The sequence below is a fragment of the Schistocerca americana genome, unplaced genomic scaffold, assembly GCF_021461395.2.
Source record: "Schistocerca americana isolate TAMUIC-IGC-003095 unplaced genomic scaffold, iqSchAmer2.1 HiC_scaffold_29, whole genome shotgun sequence".
Lineage (NCBI taxonomy): Eukaryota > Metazoa > Arthropoda > Insecta > Orthoptera > Acrididae > Schistocerca > Schistocerca americana.
Genome location: NW_025726005.1, coordinates 1,008,458 through 1,015,818, shown reverse-complemented (window position 1 = coordinate 1,015,818; position 7,361 = coordinate 1,008,458).

Here is a 7,361-nt window from a genome sequence, read left to right as displayed (position 1 = left end):
GTACATTCTTATTGATGTTGAAACACAGAAATTGCATCCGAATTTAATACAAAGGGCACAATGCCGACATAAGTACAAGAGGACTGACACTCTAAATTTCTATGATTAGAACCTCACCTGTGAGTTCAGTTTTAAGTTCCGATGCTTCACTTCAGGTTACTCTATCCCTTGGACCTTCTCATTGATGATGAAACACAGATATTGCATCCGAATTTAATACAAAAGGCACAATGCCGACTTAAGACCAAGAGGACTGACAGTCTAACTTTCTATGATTTGAACCTCTCCTGCGAGTCCAGTTTTTGATTCCGATGCTTCACTTCAGGTTTACTGTATCCCTTGGACCTTCATTTTGACGATGAAACGTAGAAATTGCATCCGAAATTAATACAAAAGGCAAAATGCCGACTTAAGTACAAGAGGACTGACACTCTAACTTTCTATGATTTGAACCTCTCTTTTGAGTCCAGTTTTAGATTCCGATGCTTCACTTCAGGTTTACTGTATCCCTTGGAACTTCTTATTGAAGATGAAACACAGAATTTGCATCCGAATTTAATACAAAAGGCACAATGCCGACTTAAGTACAAGAGGACTGACAGTCTAACTTTCTATGTTTTGAACCTCTCCTGCGAGTCCAGTTTTAGATTCCGATGCTTCACTTCAGGTTTACTGTATCCCTTGGACCTTCTTTTTGACGATGTAACGTAGAAATTGCATCCGAAATTAATACAAAAGGCAAAATGCCGACTTAAGTACAAGAGGACTGACACTCTAACTTTCTATGATTTGAACCTGTGTTGTGAGTCCAGTTTTAGATTCCGATACTTCACTTCAGGTTTACTGTATCCCTTGGACATTCTTAATGATAATGAAACACAGAAATTGCATCCGAATTTAATACAAAAGGCACAATGCCGACTTAAATACAAGAGGACTGACACTCTAACTTTCTGTGATTTGAACCTCTCCAGTGAGTCCAGTTTTAGATTCCGATGCTTCACTTCTGGTTTACTGTATCCCCTGGAACTTCTTATTGAAGATGAAACACAGAATTTGCATTCGAATTTAATACAAAAGGCACAATGCCGACTTAAGTACAAAGGGACTGACAGTCTAACTTTCTATGTTTTGAACCTCTCCTGCGAGTCCAGTTTTAGATTCCGATGCTTCACTTCAGGTTTACTGTATCCCTTGGACCTTCTTTTTGACGATGTAACGTAGAAATTTCATCCGAAATTAATACAAAAGGCAAAATGCCGACTTAAGAACAAGAGGACTGACACTGTAATTTTCTATGATTTGAACCTCTCCTTTGAGTCCAGTTTTAGATTCCGATGCTTCACTTCAGGTTTAGTGTATAAATTGGACCGTCTTATTGTCGATGAAGCACAGAAATTGCATCCGAATTTCATACAAAAGGCACAATGCCGACTTAAGTACAAGAGGACTGACACTCTATCATTCTATGATTTGAACCTCTGCTGTGAGTCCAGTTTTAGATTCCGATGCTTCACTTCAGGTTTACTGTATCCCATGGAACTTCTTATTGTCGATGAAACACAGAATTTGCATCCGAATTTAATGCAAAAGGCACAATGCCGACTTAAGTACAAGAGGACTGACAGTCTAACTTTCTATGATTTGAACCTCTCCTGTGAGTCCAGTATCAGATTCCGATGCTTCACATCTGGTTTACTGTATCCCTTGGACCTTCTTATTGATGATGAAACACAGACATTGCTACCGAATTTAATACAAAAGCATAATGCCAAATTAAGTACAAGAGGACTGACACTCTAATTTTCTAAGATTTGAACCTCTCCTGTGAGTCCAGTTTTAGATTCCGATACTTCACTTCAGGTTTACTGTATCCCTTGGACATTCTTAATGATAATGAAACACAGAATTGCATCCGAATTTAATACAAAGGGCACAATGCCGACTTAAATACAAGAGGACTGACACTCTAACTTTCTATGATTTGAACCTCTCCAGTGAGTCCAGTTTTAGATTCCGATGCTTCACTTCAGGTTAACTGTATCCCTTGGACCTTCTTATTGACGATGAAACACAGAATTTGCATCCGTATTTAATACAAAAGGCACAATGCCGACTTAAGTACAAGAGGACTGACAGTCTAATTTTCTATGATTTGAACCTCTCCTGTGAGTCCAGTTTTAGATTCCGATGCTTCACTTCTGGTTTACTGTATCCCTTGCACCTTCTTATTGATGATGAAACACAGAAATTGCATAAGAATTTAATACAAAAGGCACAGTGCCAAATTAAGTACAAGAGGACTGACACTCTAATTTTCTATGATTTGAACCTCTCCTGTGAGTCCAGTTTTAGATTCCGATGCTACACTTCAGGTTTACTGTATCCCTTGAACATTCTTAACGATAATGAAACACAGAAATTGCATCCGAATTTAATACAAAAGGCACACTGCCGATTTAAATACAAGAGGACTGACAATCTAACTTCCTATGATATGAACCTATCCAGTGGGTCCAGTTTTAGATTCCGATGCTTCACTTCAGGTTAACTGTGTCCCTTAGACCTTCTTATTGACGATGAAACACAGAATTTCCATCCGAATTTAATACAAAATGCACAATGCCGACTTAAGTACAAGAGGACTGACACTCTAACTTTCTATGATTTGAACCTCTCCTGTGAGTCCAGGTTAAGATTCCGATGCTTCACTTCAGGTTTAGTGTATAAATTGGACCGTCTTATTGTCGATGAAGCACAGAAATTGCATCCGAATTTCATACAAAAGGCACAATGCCGACTTAAGTACAAGAGGACTGACACTCTATCATTCTATGATTTGAACCTCTGCTGTGAGTCCAGTTTTAGATTCCGATGCTTCACTTCAGGTTTACTGTATCCCATGGAACTTCTTATTGTCGATGAAACACAGAATTTGCATCCGAATTTAATGCAAAAGGCACAATGCCGACTTAAGTACAAGAGGACTGACAGTCTAACTTTCTATGATTTGAACCTCTCCTGTGAGTCCAGTATCAGATTCCGATGCTTCACATCTGGTTTACTGTATCCCTTGGACCTTCTTATTGATGATGAAACACAGACATTGCTACCGAATTTAATACAAAAGCATAATGCCAAATTAAGTACAAGAGGACTGACACTCTAATTTTCTAAGATTTGAACCTCTCCTGTGAGTCCAGTTTTAGATTCCGATACTTCACTTCAGGTTTACTGTATCCCTTGGACATTCTTAATGATAATGAAACACAGAATTGCATCCGAATTTAATACAAAAGGCACAATGCCGACTTAAATACAAGAGGACTGACACTCTAACTTTCTATGATTTGAACCTCTCCAGTGAGTCCAGTTTTAGATTCCGATGCTTCACTTCAGGTTAACTGTATCCCTTGGACCTTCTTATTGACGATGAAACACAGAATTTGCATCCGTATTTAATACAAAAGGCACAATGCCGACTTAAGTACAAGAGGACTGACAGTCTAATTTTCTATGATTTGAACCTCTCCTGTGAGTCCAGTTTTAGATTCCGATGCTTCACTTCTGGTTTACTGTATCCCTTGCACCTTCTTATTGATGATGAAACACAGAAATTGCATAAGAATTTAATACAAAAGGCACAGTGCCAAATTAAGTACAAGAGGACTGACACTCTAATTTTCTATGATTTGAACCTCTCCTGTGAGTCCAGTTTTAGATTCCGATGCTACACTTCAGGTTTACTGTATCCCTTGAACATTCTTAACGATAATGAAACACAGAAATTGCATCCGAATTTAATACAAAAGGCACACTGCCGATTTAAATACAAGAGGACTGACAATCTAACTTCCTATGATATGAACCTATCCAGTGGGTCCAGTTTTAGATTCCGATGCTTCACTTCAGGTTAACTGTGTCCCTTAGACCTTCTTATTGACGATGAAACACAGAATTTCCATCCGAATTTAATACAAAATGCACAATGCCGACTTAAGTACAAGAGGACTGACACTCTAACTTTCTATGATTTGAACCTCTCCTGTGAGTCCAGGTTAAGATTCCGATGCTTCACTTCAGGTTTACTGTATCCCTTGGACCTTCTTTTTGACGATGAAACACAGAAATTGCATCCGAATTTAATACAAAAGGCACAATGCCGACGTAAGTACAAGGGGACTGACACTCTAACTTTCTATGATTTGAACCTCTGCCGTGAGTCCAGTTTTAGATTCTAATGCTTCACTTCAGGTTTACTGTATCCCTTGTACCTTCTTATCGAGGATGAAACACAGAAATTGCATCCGAATTTAACACAAAAGGCACAATGCCGACTTAAGTACAAGAGGACTGACACTCTAACTTTCTATGATTTGAACCTCTCCTGTGAGTCCAGTTTTAGATTCGATGCTTCACTTCAGGAGTACTGTATCCCTTGCACCTCCTTATTGACGATGAAACACAGAAATTGTATCCGAACGTAATACAAAAGGCACAATGCCGGCAGAAGTACAAGGGGACTGACACTCTAACTCTCTAGGATTTGAACCCCACCTGGGGGTCCAGTTTTAGGTTCCGATGCTTCACTTCAGGTTTACTGTATCCCTTGGACCTTCTTATTGACGATGAAGCACAGAATTTGCATCCGAATTTAATACAAAAGGCACAATGCCGACTTAAGTACAAGAGGACTGACACTCGAACTTTCTATGATTTGAACCTCTCCTGTGAGTCCAGTTTTAGATTCCGATGCTTCACTTCAGGTTTACTGTATCCCTTCGACCTTCTTATTGATGATGAAACACAGAATTTGCATCCGAATATAATACAAAAGGCCTAATGCCGACTTAAGTACAAGTGGACTGACAGTCTAACTTTCTATGTTTGAACCTCTCCTGCGAGTCCAGTTTTAGGTTCCGATGCTTCACTTCTGGTTTACTGTATCCCGTGGACCTTCTTTTTGACGATCAAACGTAGAAATTGCATCCGAAATTAATACAAAAGGCAAAATGCCGACTTAAGTACAAGAGGACTGACACACTAACTTTCTATGATTTGAACCTCTCCTGTGAGTCCAGTTTTAGATTCCGATGCTTCACTTCAGGTTTAGTGTATAAATTGGACCGTCTTATTGACGATGAAGCACAGAAATTGCATCCGAATTTCATACAAAAGGCACAATGCCGACTTAAGTACAAGAGGAGTGACACACTATCCATCTATGATTTGAACCTCTGCTGTAGTCCAGTTTTAGATTCCGATGCTTCACTTAAGGTTTACTGTATCCCTTGGAACTTCTTATTGTCGATGAAACACAGAATTTGCATCCGAATTTAATACAAAAGGCACAATGCCGACTTAAGTACAAGAAGACTGACAGTCTAACTTTCTATGATTTGAACCTCTCCTGTGAGTCCAGTATCAGATTCCGATGATTCACTTCTGGTTTACTGTACCCCTTGGACCTTCTTATTGATGATGAAACTCAGACATTGCTACCGAATTTAATACAAAAGCATAATGCCAAATTAAGTACAAGAGGACTGACACTCTAATTTTCTATTATTTGAACCTCTCCTGTGAGTCCAGTTTTAGATTCCGATACTTCACTTCAGGTTTACTGTATCCCTTGGACATTCTTTATGATAATGAAACACAGAAATTGCATCCGAATTTAATACAAAAGGCACAATGCCGACTTAAATACAAGAGGACTGACACTCTAACTTTCTATGATTTGAACCTCTCCAGTGAGTCCAGTTTTAGATTCCGATGCTTCACTTCAGGTTAACTGTATCCCTTGGACCTTCTTATTGACGATGAAACACAGAATTTGCATCCGTATTTAATACAAAAGGCACAATGCCGACTTAAGTACAAGAGGACTGACAGTCTAATTTTCTATGATTTGAACCTCTCCTGTGAGTCCAGTTTTAGATTCCGATGCTTCACTTCTGGTTTACTGTATCCCTTGGACCTTCTTATTGATGATGAAACAAAGAAATTGCATCGGAATTTAATAGAAAAGGCACAATGCCGACTGAAGTAAAAGGGGACTGACACTCTAACTTTCTATGATTTAAACCTCTGCTGTGAGTCCAGTTTTAGATTCCAATGCTTCACTTCAGGTTTACTGTATCCCTTGTACCTTCTTATCGATGATGAAACACAGAAATTGCATCCGAATTTAATACAAAAGGCACAATGCCGACTTAAGTACAAGAGGACTGACACTCTAACTTTCTATGATTTGAACCTCTCCTGAGAGTCCAGTTTTAGATTCGATGTTTCTCTTCATGTTTACTGTATCCCTTGGACCTCCTTATTGACGATGAAACACAGAAATTGTATCCGAACGTAATACAAAAGGCACAATGCCGGCAGAAGTACAAGGGGACTGACACTCTAACTCTCTAGGATTTGAACCCCACCTGGGGGTCCAGTTTTAGGTTCCGATGCTTCACTTCAGGTTTACTGTATCCCTTGGACCTTCTTATTGACGATGAAGCACAGAATTTGCATCCGAATTTAATACAAAAGGCACAATGCCGACTTAAGTACAAGAGGACTGACACTCGAACTTTCTATGATTTGAACCTCTCCTGTGAGTCCAGTTTTAGATTCCGATGCTTCACTTCAGGTTTACTGTATCCCTTCGACCTTCTTATTGATGATGAAACACAGAATTTGCATCCGAATATAATACAAAAGGCCTAATGCCGACTTAAGTACAAGTGGACTGACAGTCTAACTTTCTATGTTTGAACCTCTCCTGCGAGTCCAGTTTTAGGTTCCGATGCTTCACTTCTGGTTTACTGTATCCCTTGGACCTTCTTTTTGACGATCAAACGTAGAAATTGCATCCGAAATTAATACAAAAGGCAAAATGCCGACTTAAGTACAAGAGGACTGACACACTAACTTTCTATGATTTGAACCTCTCCTGTGAGTCCAGTTTTAGATTCCGATGCTTCACTTCAGGTTTAGTGTATAAATTGGACCGTCTTATTGACGATGAAGCACAGAAATTGCATCCGAATTTCATACAAAAGGCACAATGCCGACTTAAGTACAAGAGGAGTGACACACTATCCATCTATGATTTGAACCTCTGCTGTAGTCCAGTTTTAGATTCCGATGCTTCACTTAAGGTTTACTGTATCCCTTGGAACTTCTTATTGTCGATGAAACACAGAATTTGCATCCGAATTTAATACAAAAGGCACAATGCCGACTTAAGTACAAGAAGACTGACAGTCTAACTTTCTATGATTTGAACCTCTCCTGTGAGTCCAGTATCAGATTCCGATGATTCACTTCTGGTTTACTGTACCCCTTGGACCTTCTTATTGATGATG